Raw genomic sequence first — 13,271 nt, 5'->3', positions numbered from 1 at the left:
TTTCTAAAGCACATAGCAAAAATCCCTATTATGGAAAACATTGATTAAAAAGTAGAGCATTTGGCCAAGCGCAGTGGCTTATGCCTGCAATCCCAGTGTTTCAGGAGGCCGAGATAGTGGATCACTTGAGGTCAGGAGTTCAAGACCAGCCTGGCCAACATGGTGAAACTTCATCTCTACTAAAAATACAAAATCAGCGGGGCATGGTGGAGTGTGCCTGTAATCCCAGTTACTCTGGAGGCTGACGCAGGAAAATTGCTTGAATCCAGGAGGTAGAGGTTGCAGTGAGCCGAGATTCTGCACTGCACCGTGCCCAGCCTAATTCTTTATTTAAAAGTAGGATAGCTACTAGGAAGAATGATTGGAGATTGTGCCAGCCTGGGCAACAGAGTAAGACTCTGTCTAAAAAAAACAAAAACAAAAACAAATATATATACATAGAGAGAGAGAGAGTATTTTATTTAAAAATTGATTTGTTCTATTTGTAAAGTCCATAGTTGATCAGAAGATTTGTAAATTTATTAAGAACATACTCCCTAGCCCATGGTCACTAATATTAACAGTCTGGTACATCTTGAAAAGGAAAATGGGACAATTGTCATCCAATTTAGAAGGATTGTATAGGAAAGTTTTAGAACTGTAATTTTGGGGAAAGGATAAGCAAAGTGTCACCTTTGTCATAAATAGCACACATTTCAAATTCTTAACTGGATGAATGATAGCTGCAAGAGCACTTCAAACACAGGATGAAACACAGGATGACACACAGCAGCTCTGAGCACATTTCCTCCTTCACGCACTCATTCGGCCAGTAGATTCTGAGGGCTCACAGAGCGGGCATTCACGCACGGTTCTTAAGGGTGGAAATAGCAGTAAACAAAAACCTCTGCCTTCACCATGCGCTTCCATGATAAAAGACAGTACGTTGCACAAATTAAAGATGGTTGTTCTCATCCAAATCAGTTTTCCTAAAAAGGCAACTGTGTTTAGGGCAGCCCTGTGTTACTGCAGACGTTGAGACAGATCCTTGGCTTTTGGTACAGCACTACCTAGAGCTTAGGAACAGCTAGAAAAAAAGGAGGAGCAAACCTCAATCCACAAACAAGGCTGGGGCCTAGATCCCGCCCTTCTGAGATCACTACAGATGGAGGGGTGGGCCTACCTTCTGCTGCAGAAGCAGCCAAGTACCTCTTTCAGTCTGATGGTATAGTTCTCGTCTAGAAATGGCTTCAAGAAGTAGCAAGAAGAAGAAGAAAGCAAGCTACGACAGCCATAGAAGCTGTTAGCCAGGTTGAAAAAAAAAAAAAAAAAGAGGAGAAAGACAAGTTTTTAAAACCCATACAGGCATTCATTCAACAAATATTTATGAAATCTTCACTGTATATACAAAAAGGCCCTGAGGAAGTAGTGGGAGAGAGGGAAAGACATGGTTCTGCCCTCGTGTCTCTTCCAATCTAGAGAATCAGATATAGAACAAGTAATCAATTCTTTTTTTTTGAAATGGAGTCTCACTCTGCCTCCCAGGCTGAAGCGCAGTGGTGCAGTCTCGGCTCACCACAACTTTCGCCTCCTAGATTCAAGCGATTCTCCCACCTCAATTTCTCAAGTAGCTGGGATTGCAGCTGCCCGCCACCATGCCTGGCTAATTTTTGTATTCTTTGTAGAGATGGGGTTTTGCCATGTTGGCCAGGCTGGTCTCGAATTCCTGACCTCAGGTGATCCACCCACCTTGGCCTCCCAAAGTGCTGGGATTACAGGCATGAGCCACCGTGCCCAGCCTAATTCTTTATTTAAAAGTAGGATAGCTACTAGGAAGAACGACTGGAGATTGTGAGCTATAAAAAGGCAAACTAACCTAGTGCCAAAGATACCAGAAACCCATTTACCCATTCCAACTCACCTTCCCTCCCTCTCTGGCACACACACAAGTGGGCACAGACACAGGCACACACAGTCACGATATAATCAAGCTCCTACTATCTTCCTTTTTCAAGGAGACTACTTTGGGGCTGGAAACACCAAGGATGCTTCTTTCTAGTTTTTAGGCCAACAGGCTGCAAGCCTAGAAAATCTCATGGCCAATATTCCTACTCTGAGCTAAGATGCAGTTGGGTCTAGAGAAAAAAAGAAATATTGACTGGGCGCGGTGGCTCATGCCTGTAATCCCAGCACTTTGGGAGGCCGAGGCAGGCAGATCACCTGAAGTCAGGAGTTAGAAACCAGCCTGGCCAACCTAGTGAAACCCCGTCTCTGCTAAAAATACAAAAATTAGCTGGGCGTGGTGGTGTGCACCTGTAATCCCAGCTACTTGAGAGGCTGAGACAGGAGAATCGCTTTAACCCACGAGGCGGAGGTTGCAGTGAGCAGAGATCACACCACTGCACTCCAGCCTGGGAGACAGAGTGAGACTCTATCTCAAAAAAAAAGGGGGGGGGGGGGAAGAAATATTTAGACAATTACTTCTTCAAATGTCTTGTAGATCTTTGGGTTTATGGTGCTTGTCCCTATTGATACTTAATTAGAACCTCCAATAAGAACTTGCATGACAGCACAGTGCTGAAAGTGAAAATGACAGCTTCCTGTTGGACTATGTGCTGATTTACAGCAGTTTAGTCTCAGGAAAGAAAAACTACATAAAAATAGAAGATGTAAAAGGTGAAATCGAAAAATTACAACTTAGAATCTGCATATACTGAACTTTGATTGGCTGTCAAATTATATTAACCAACAACGTCAAGTTGAAAAAAAGCAAATGAAAAACAAGGAACATTATTCTGTACAAAGCATTGAGCTAGTCAAATTTTCTCACTTTTTAGTTATAGAAATATAATGTAATTGTGGTAGACAAAAATTAGAAAATTTAGACAAGAACGTAAAAGATAAAAATGCAGCTGACCCTTGAACAGCACAGGGATTAGGGGTACCTATCCCCAACAAATCCCACAGTCAGAATTCTGCAGATAACTTTCAATTTCCCCAAAACTTAACTACTGCCAGCCTACTGCTGACCAGTAGCCTTACCAATAACATAAACCATCAATTAATACATATTTTGTATGTTATATGTATTACATGCTGTATTCTTACAATAAAGTAAGCTAGAGAAAAGAAAATGTTACTAAGAAAATCATAAAGAAGGGAATATATATTTACTATTCATTAAGTGGCAATGGATCAACATAAAAGTCTTCACCTTTGGCCCTGTGCAGTGGCCCACGCCTGTAATCCCAGCACTTTGGAAGGCCAAGACGGGTGGATCACAAGGTCAGCAGTTTGAGACCAGCCTGCCCAAAGTGGCAAAACCCTGTCTCTAGTAAAAATACAAAAATTAGCTGGGTGTGGTGACACACACCTGTAGTCCCAGTTACTCAGGAGGCTGAGGCGGGAGAATCACTTGTACCTGGAAGGCAGAGGTTGCAGTGAACCAAGACCACGTCATTGCACTCCAGCCTAAAAGACAGAGCAAGACTCTGTCTCAAAAAATAAAATTTTAAAAAAAGTCTCCATCTTCGTAGTCTTGACGTTGAACAGGATGAGGAAAAGGAAGAGGTGGGGTTGGTCTTGCTGTCTCAAGGGCAACAGAGGAGGAAGAAAATCCATGCATAAGTGGGCCTGCAGAGTTCAAACCCATGTTGTTCAAGGGTCCACTGTATAGCCATTATTAATAACCAAAGTACTTTTCATTAAATGACTGTAACAAAATGTATTTAACCAATTTCCTATTATTGGACATTTAAGGTATTTCTGATGTTTAACACAAATGCTTTAATGAACAGCTTTGTACATACATCTTTGCATAATGTATCTCTCATTATTTTCTTATGATAAGCTCTTAGAAGTGGAATTTCTCAGTTGAACAGTATTCAGATGTTAAAAAGCAGAATTATAGCAATAGCCAAATTCAGTCATTTAAATTCTTTTTTAAGGTGCTTACAGCATCTTCAAACTTAGTAAGCATTCAAAAATTGAAAGAGAACAGTCTTTATTTTCATATCAAAGTCAATAATAACATTACATATATTTAATATATAACTTCAGAACTCTGACATTTCTTAAAACTTCACCAAATACTGACAGACAGTAATACCATATGGTTACAGACGCTTCTGAGAGAGCAAGCCTGTTTCCAATTGCAATACAACAAATATGTTAACTGACTGGTTCATTTCTGAATTTAAAATGCTGAACAGAAAACCAATCACACCAAAGATAGACAATATTTTTTAAAGTACACAACTGCACTACATACCACAGCAGAAGGACACAGGACTGACACATGCATTTATTTGTTCGGTTTATGGGCAAAGTCATCATCTCTCTGGATCTCAGTTCTGAGGGGAAAGACACAAGAGCCAGGGTTTCCAGAATTTTAGATTTAATAGACCAATTAATCTCAAAAAAAAAAAAAATCAAGAAGGAACTAACAACTAATGCAGGGTTACCAAGGAAATAAAAACACACCACAACCACCTACTAGTGTATCATCCATAAATAACCTTAAAATGGGAGGAGGGCAACATACTCTCTGAATAAGAAACCTCCTTAAACGTAATGCATGTAACCTGATTTTTATTTTTTTAATCTGCTCCATTGCTCATGTTTTTCTCATTTTGCCCTGCAGTGTGAAAACTGTGCCTCAGACTTGTACTAGTTCACCAACTCTTGATTGAAAACAACTTCCCTAGATAACTCCTAAATCCTTTCCAGATTCTAAAATGCTGTGTTTTGTGATTCCAAATTTTAATTTAGGCTCTATGTAAAGAAGTCATTTGCAAGGCCTTTTTTTTTTTTTTTTTTGAGATGGAGTCTTGCTCTGTAGCCCAGGCTGGAGTGCAGTGGTGCTATCTTGGCTCACTGCAAGCTCCGCCTCCCGGGTTTATGCCATTCTCCTGCCTCAGCCTCCCAAGTAGCTGGGACTACAGGTGCCTGCCACCACGCCCGGCTAATTTTTTGTATTTTTAGTAGAGACGGGGTTTCACCGTGTTAGCCAGGATCATCTCGATCTCCTGACCTCGTGATCCGCCTGCCTCGGCCTCCCAAAGTGCTGGGATTACAGGCGTGAGCCACCATGCCCAGCCTTTGCAAGGACTTAAAACTCAGTCTCTCTTACTTCTTTGAGGCTGCCAATGAGTTGATCCCATGAAGTGGGGGTCAGGGGTGGATGCTTTCCAAGGGAGGGCCTCCTGGAGCCAGGTAGTGAGCCATGCATGCAATAAGGACACAGAGACGCAAAGCACAGCCTCTGCCTTCAGGGTGTTGTCACCTAGGGAGCAACAGGAGACTGATACCCAGGAGGGCACAAGTGATAGAACACAGGAGGTATGCCTGGGGTACCTGGGAGCATTTAGGAGCAGCATTGTACCCAGATGGATAGAGGTGAGTGGGCCAGATCTTCCAGATAAGATGACACACTGAGCCTTGGCAGCTGAGGATGCCACTACAGGCCACGAGCATCCTTTGTAAAGCTAAAGCATATCAGAAGTCATGGAGAATCCTGGCCGGGTGCGGTGGCTCACGCCTGTAATCCCAGCACTTTGGGAGGCCGAGGCAGGCTGATCATTTAAGGCTAGGAGTTCGAGACCAGCCTGGCCAACGTGGCAATACCCCGTCTCTACTGAAAAAATAAGCTGGGTCTGGTGGTGCACACCTGTCATCCCAGCTACTCAGGAGGCTGAGGCACAAGAATCACTTGAACCCGGGAGGAGGAGGTTGCAGTGAGCCGAGATTGCGCCATTGTACTCCAGCCTGGGCGACAGAGCACCTGGGGAACCCCACATCCTAGTGAGTTCCAGTGAGAACAGAGTCTACGGGTTGGAGGGTTGCAGAAGATACTGAAGAGGCAGACACATTGCCAGGCCAAGAAAACCTGCAGTGCCACATTCAGGAGTTTGGACTTGATCCCCAAAATACTGGGATGTCACTGAACTCTTTTAATCAGGGGAGGAGACTGAGGCACAGCTCAAATTTTAAAATAGTTCAAACTGTATAGAAGTGCATAAAATTAAAAGGAGAATATTTCAATCTCCTCAACCAAAACCTACTCCCCAGAGTTAATCCCCGTTATGAGTTTCAGAGAAATCCACGTATATTTTACCTAAGCATACACAAATATATACAAAAGCATTTATGGGCCGGGTGCAGTGGCTCACGCCTGTAATCCCAGCACCTTGGGAGGCCGAGGTGGGTGGACCATGAGGTCAGGAGAGCGAGACCATCCTGGCTAACTCGGTGAAACCCCGTCTCTACTAAAAATACAAAAAATTAGCCGGGTATAGTGGCGGGCACCTGTAGTCCCAGCTACTCGGGAGGCTGAGGCAGGAGAATGGCATGAACCCGGGAGGCGGAGCTTGCAGTGCGCTGAGTTGTGCCACTGCACTCCAGCCTGGGCTACAGAGCGAGACTTCATCTCAAAAAAAAAAAAAAAAAAAGGCATTTATGTCCAACACAAATAATGTTTTGTGAGTTCTCTAAAAGAGAAAGTATTGTGCCACATATGTTGGTCTGCAACTTGCCTTTTTCACTTAATTATCAGTACAGATAGATCTCATTCTTTTTGACTACACAGCATTCCACTGTATGGGATGGGTATATTTAAAAATTAATTGAACCATTTCTTTGTTGGTGGTCATTCAAGCAGTTCCTAATTTCCTAGTTGTTGCTGCAGTGAACATCCTTGACTATTTGCATATCTATGTTTGTTTTCCTAAAGGACAGTTTCTTAGACTTCAAATTAGTAGGTTTAAAGAACCTATGCATTTAAAATTTTGAAAGCTACTGCCTAATTGCTCTCTAAAAAGTTGTTTCATTTTATGTTCGCCCAGGGTTATACAAGACTGCTCATCTCCGCCCACAATGGCCAAAGGTGGGAACTATCAAGCCTTTGAAACTTTGCCAATCTGAGACAGGAAAAATGCTATCTCATGATTGGTTCTGTTGGCTTTTTGTTGTTGTTGTTAATGCACTCGACCAGCTTTTCACATATTTATTGACTAAATGTATTTTTGTCTATGAATTGCTTTCTTATAAACTCTGCTATCCTGAGATTCTCAACCTGTGGTCCCAAGGCCCCTGACATATAATATAAAATGTTCTGTGCTTATTGGTTGTGCATTATTCTCAGGATAGGGGCCAAGGAACATTAAGAACCACTGATTTTTGACTTCCTGCTGGCAAGGATAATAAATAAATAAATAAGTAAAAATATAAAAAATAAAGAACCACTGATTTAAATGGGTATATGCTGAAAAGTATATGTGGAAAGAAAGAAGCAGGCCTAGAAGAAAGGGTGTAAAAGAGGTGAGGCAGGGTTCTATGATTCCATACCACAGTGTGCACACACACACACCTTTTTATTATCTCTCCCTCAATGACACCAGGACTTCCCAATAGTATTTCTCATTTTCCTTCCCAGAAGGCCCACCAACCAGAGGCAGGCTTATTTCTTTACTAATATGTTTGTACATATCACAGAGAATAAGGACAAACAAGTCAAGATGCTGCTTTATTTACATTCTGGTTTGTAGACACATTCAAAACTTTATACGGACAAGCTGTCACCCATTTTTTTGGAATCAGGACAACCATTAACTTCAATTCTATCTCCTAAATATTTCTCTAATCTGCCCATTTCTCTTCATTTCCACTCCAACTATCACATCTTGCTTCGACCATGGCAGCACCCTCCTACCTTGCTTCCCTATATCCTCTGTGCCATACTCTCCAATCCACTGTCCATGCTTTAGCCAAAACTCTCTCTTTACTCACCAGCTCTCAACCTGCCCATGGCTCCTCTTTGCTCTCTGGCTAAAGGGCCAGCCCCTTGGTGCATGTGCCCAGCTGTGCAGTCTGCCCGACCTACCTCCTCTATAATGCTGAGCCCCTCTTCCCTCACCCTGACTCCTACCACACCTGGGACACTCAGCCATTCTCTCTCCCACACCATGACCTTTGTCATTGTATTTCTTCTGCCTGAATGCTCTCTCTCCCACTCCTTTCTTTCACTGAGTTGACTTCTACTCAGCTTAAAAATAACTTCCCTGGCTTCCCAGGCCACGTCATGTGCTGCTATTTCATGCTTTCATAACAAAAGCATAAAATACTCCACTTGTTTTCTTTAGCAGTTATCCCAAATTTTCAATAATGTAGTTCATTAACATCTGCTTCCACTCTGGCAGGAGACATCCATGAAAATAGGATGGGATCTGTTTTGCTCTTCTTGAAATCCGAGAGCAGGGCTAACCCAGAGCAGATGACCAGTAAGTACCGTTGAAGCCGGGAGAGGAAAAGGATGCTTTTAGAAATGATCCTTTGTAGGCCTTTATTTTTTACACTTTCCTTCCAACCTAAGAGGACAGTAACTATGTCCTGGAAATGGAAATTTGCTAACCCTTTCAAGGCATTCCCAACATTTATCAGGAACCTACTATGTACATACTAGGCACCCTTCTAGGAACCGGGAGACACTACAGTAAAAAAAAAAAAAAAAAAAAAAAAAAAAAAATATTCCAGACCAATCTTCTCCTTACATTCTAGGAAGAAACAGATAGTCAACATCATAGATCAGTAAATTATATAGTATTCTTAGAAGATGAAAAGTGCTGTGAAGAAAAAGAGAGCTGAGTAAGTTGGATGAAAGAAGAAAGGAGAAGAGGGAACTCACACCCATTCGTTGTATGTTAAAAAACCAGGTTGAGGAGGCCGGTCGCGGTGGCTCACACCTGTAATCCCAGTACTTTGGGAGGCCGAGGCAGGCAGATCGCAAGGTCAGGAGTTCAAGACCAGCCTGGCCAGTATGGTGAAACCCCCATCTCTACTAAAAACACAAAAATTAGCTGAGCATGGTGATGGGCGCCTGTAATCCCAGCTGCTTGGGAAGCTGAGGCAGGAGAATCGTTTGAAACTGGGAGGTGGAGGTTGCAGTGAGCCAAGATCATGCCATTGCACTCCAAACTGGGAAACAAGCACGAAACTCTGTCTCAAAAAAAAAAAAAACTAGGTTGGGGAGACAGATATAGAGGGGGTGTCATGAAGTGACATAAGCTCATGAAGTTTAACCTAAGTTTGAGAAAAACAACAGAAATAGATACACATACATACTAACTCTGGTAGTAAAAGATCGTGTACATCAGCTTGTGAGCTGCCTTGAGCAGCGTGCTGGCCGGTTTGAGTAGCTCCTCTCACTCCCTGAGTGCATCCACATCTTGCTCAAGAACTTGATCAATTTCAATGTTAACTCTATTTCTCAGAACCCAGTCCCTTTCCCTGGCACAGCTGGTGGATCTTTCTTCCATGTTCCTAAGGCCTTTTGTTCACCTCTAAGGTGTCACTCATTTCCCTATCCTGTGATTATTTTTGTGTCAGTCCCACCAGAACACAGGAACTCCTCAAGGGCAGAAACCATGTCCCAGCACCCAGTGTCTGATAGCTTCCAGCATTTGGTAATACAGAATGCGCTCAAAGCATTTGACAAATGAGTGAATGAAAGAATGGCTAGAGAATGAATGAAGAGAGTTAGAATGAGTGTAGCTCTGGCAATTGGAATGCACCTTGTTCTGAGCAGCTGAATTCTCTAGAAATTCTCCATATATGTGTATGCTCATCTTCAGCACTTCTGCAACCAAGAATATTGGAGTAGTCAGACAAGTTCTTCTCTAGAGGTAAGCAGAAATGCTCGGTTTAGACTCATTAGTGGGTTACAAAATTAATCTAATAGGTCCTGAAAAGCATTTTTTAAATTAGCTAGAATACAAGAAAACAGAGTGCATCCAAATACATAAGGTCAAGTGATTTGGGGACATGTGGCCCAATTTGCCCAGAACACCCTGCTTTATTCTTATTGGCCCAGCGTAGGTATTACTTTCAAAATAATAACTTTCCCAGTGTGTACTGTAAATTGGGTGATGACGTTCATAATACATACATTTGTGTATAATGTATGTACTGTTTTATGAAGTAAAGCATATTTCTTACAGTGGACAATGGTCAAAACAAGTTTGAAATTATGTAAGATAAGATCAACATAGAAAATAAAAATTAAAAAATTAAAAATTTGATAAACATTTTTCTTGAGAGATTCAAACTTCTGAGACTCCAGGGAAGCAGCATCAAGGAGAAAAAGTCAGGGAAAAGCAGAGGGAAGAAAATAAAATTGAAGTGTGCCTGGATAGCTTTCTAATCCTCACACTATCCTGTGTGGAAGGCAGAACTGTTCCATCTTACAAATGGGGAATGAAGCTCACAGGGCTTAAAGAACTTGCCCAGGTCTATATGCCATCAAGCCACCGTGCCAGCACTGAAATCTAGGTCTACACATAATGAAAAGTAAAAGCATTTTGTTCTACACATAGCAGGGGAAAGGATTTTTTTCCACTTCTTGGACACCACAATATTTGTAACCACATCAAAATTGAGGAGGGGATAATGGAACATATCTTCCAATGTCCTATTATGACTTTTGTAATTTAAGAAACATACTTTTATTTTGGAAATATTCTGCATTTGAAAGTAGTTAGCATTTTGATTCAGAGATCAGTTCTTAATTATGGACCAAAAAAGTGGATAAGTGTTTCAGATTGATGAAATAAGCCTTGCTAGGCAAAAGCAAAGAAAATGAGCAGTTCTGTGCAAAGTGGCACATTAATAAAGAGTGCAGGGACTGAAGTCTGACAACCATTGATCCAAATCTTAACAGCCAGGGGACTGCAGACAAGTTCTCAAATTTCTCTGTGCCTTAGTTCACTCATCTATAAAATGCCCACAACAGTACCTACCTCATGGGGTTCTAATAAAGACAAAACAATCCACATAAAGCTCTGAACATGTTTCCTGGAATGTAGTAAATGCTTGGTAATGTTGACCACAGTCAAAATAGAAATCAAGACTATTGGAGCCAAAGGTGCTCTCATTTCACTTTTATTTGTACTTCCCATTGTCATACACCCCCACCTTCAATAGTCTTCCTCTAGCTGCTCACACATTCCTGCAATAACTCCCACTTGGCCATGAGACATTATTTAAGAGAGTGTTGCACACAATTTGCTAGTATTTTGCTAAGAATTTTTACATCTATGTTTATGAAGGATATTAGTTTCTAGTTGTTGTTTTTCTCTTTTTTCCCCTTGTAATATCTGTCAGATTTTACACCAAGATGATGCTAGCCTCTTAAGATGAACTGGGCAGTATTTCATCCTCCTAGTTTCAAAGAGTTTGTAAAACATTGGTATATATCTTTCTTAAATGTTTGATAGAATTCACAACCGAAGCCATCTGGGCCTATTTTATTGATTTCTGCTTTTGTCTTTGTTATTTTCTCCCTTCTGTTTTCTTTGGGTTTAATTTGTCTTCCATGTCTTGATTTTTTAAGGCAGTATTTTAGATTGCTAATTTTAGACCTTTCATATTTTCTAATATGAACACTTAATATTTTACATTTCCCTTGAGACACTGCTGTAGCTACATCTACATCCCACACTTTTGATATGTGTGTTTTCATTTTTAGTCAGTTCAAAATATTTTTTAAGTTCTCTTGTGATTTCTTCTCTGAGCCATGTGTTGTTTAGTCGTCTATTGCTTAATTCCTAAATATTTGGAGATCTCTCAAATAGCTGTTATTGATTTCTAATTGAATTTCATTATGAGTGGAGGACATACTCTATGATTTCAATACTTTTAAACTTGTTGGAACTTGTTTATGATTAACATATAGTCTCTTTTGGTTAATGTTCCATGTGAACTTGAAAAGAATATATATTCTGCTATCATTGGACAGAGTGCAGTCAGGTCCAGTTGACTGGTACTGTCTTCTATATCCTTGCTGATTTTCTGTCTTACTTCTTTACTGATTGCTAAGTGAAGAGTATTGAAATCTGTAACTGTAATTGTGGGGTTTTTAAAAAATTTCCTTTCAGTTCTGTCAGGTTTTGCTACATGTACTTTGAAGTTCGAGTACATTTAGGATTGTCATATCACCCAGATGAATTGATGTCTTTATCATTATGAAAAGTCCCTCCTTATTCCTAGTAATATTCCTTTTTATATTGTCTGCTCTGATATTAACATAGCCAGTCTAGTTTTCTTGTAATTCATGTTTGCATAGTATATCTTTTTCCATCCTTTTAATTCTAACTTTCTGTTCTATAAAGTAGTTTCCTTGTACACAGCACATAATAGGATCTTGCTTTTTTTAACCAGTCTGACAACCTCTGACTTTTTAATTGGAGTGTTTAAACCACTTACACTTAACATAATTATCAATATGGCTGAATTTAAATCTACTATTTGTTATTGGTTTTCTATTAGACTCATCTCTCCTTGTTATTGTTTCTTTTTTTCTGCTTCTTTTGAATTAATTAGTGCTTTTTAATATTTCATTTTATCTCTATTGCTGGAGATACATATATATGTATATACACAAACACACATATATGTTTATGTATATACATAGAACTTTATTTTTTCATAATTTTCCTACTTTTTAAAATATGCATTTCTAACTCATAATACATGTTCAACTAATATTATACTACTTGATATGTAATGTAAAACTCTTATAGCTATAGGCTTACGATGGTTTGACTTTATGATGGTGGGAAAGCAATACACATTCAGTAGAAATCATACTTTGGATTTTAAATTTTGATCTTTTCCTTGGCTAGCAATATGCTGTGTGATAGTCTGTTGCAATGCTGGGCAGTGGCAGTAAGCCACAGCTGCCAGTCAGCCATGCAGTCACGAAGGTAAACAACAGATACTCTACAGTGTACTGTGTTGCCAGTGTTTTTTGATACTGTGTTTTGTGGTTTTGCATCCCATCGTGTCCATAAAACGCCAGTTTTGACTTATGATATTTTCTACTTACGATGGGTTTATCAGGCTGTAACCCCATCATAAATTAAGAAGCATCTATATAGACTTCCATTTCTCCCTATCCTGTCCTTCAAGCTGTGGTCAAATATTTCACTTCTATTCATATATATTTGATATATCTCAAAAATCCAGTGTTATTGTTTTTGCTTCATGCAGTCAATTAACTTTTCAAGAAATTTAAAAATAAGAACACAGTCTTTTCTATTTGCCCACATATTTACCACTTCTGAAAGAGTGTCTTTCAAGTTTCCATCTGGTATCATTTTGCTTTCGCCTGAATAATTTCCTTTAAACATTTCTTGTTGTATATATCTGCCGACAACAAATTCCCTCAAGTTTTGTCTGATAAACTTTATTTCATCTTTGTTTTTGAAGATGTTTTCATTAAATATAGAATGCTAGGCTGC

At 40.2% G+C, this 13,271-nt stretch overlaps 1 long non-coding RNA gene across 1 annotated transcript in view; it reads right to left on the bottom strand.

The window, feature by feature from the left end:
* LOC119627713 (uncharacterized) overlaps positions 1-9,848 on the bottom strand; it is a 36,398-nt gene extending 26,550 nt beyond the window's left edge. The window contains exons 1-2 of the long non-coding RNA XR_005243942.2: positions 9,546-9,848; positions 4,250-4,331 (exon numbers count right to left, since the gene is read on the bottom strand). This is a non-coding gene — a long non-coding RNA (uncharacterized lncRNA). The remainder of the gene's footprint in view (positions 1-4,249; positions 4,332-9,545) is intronic.
* Positions 9,849-13,271: the final 3,423 nt, after the last annotated feature.

The sequence above is a fragment of the Chlorocebus sabaeus genome, chromosome 27 (assembly GCF_047675955.1).
Source record: "Chlorocebus sabaeus isolate Y175 chromosome 27, mChlSab1.0.hap1, whole genome shotgun sequence".
Lineage (NCBI taxonomy): Eukaryota > Metazoa > Chordata > Mammalia > Primates > Cercopithecidae > Chlorocebus > Chlorocebus sabaeus.
Note: the sequence above shows the minus strand (reverse complement) of the source record. Positions and strands in the feature narration are given on the sequence as shown.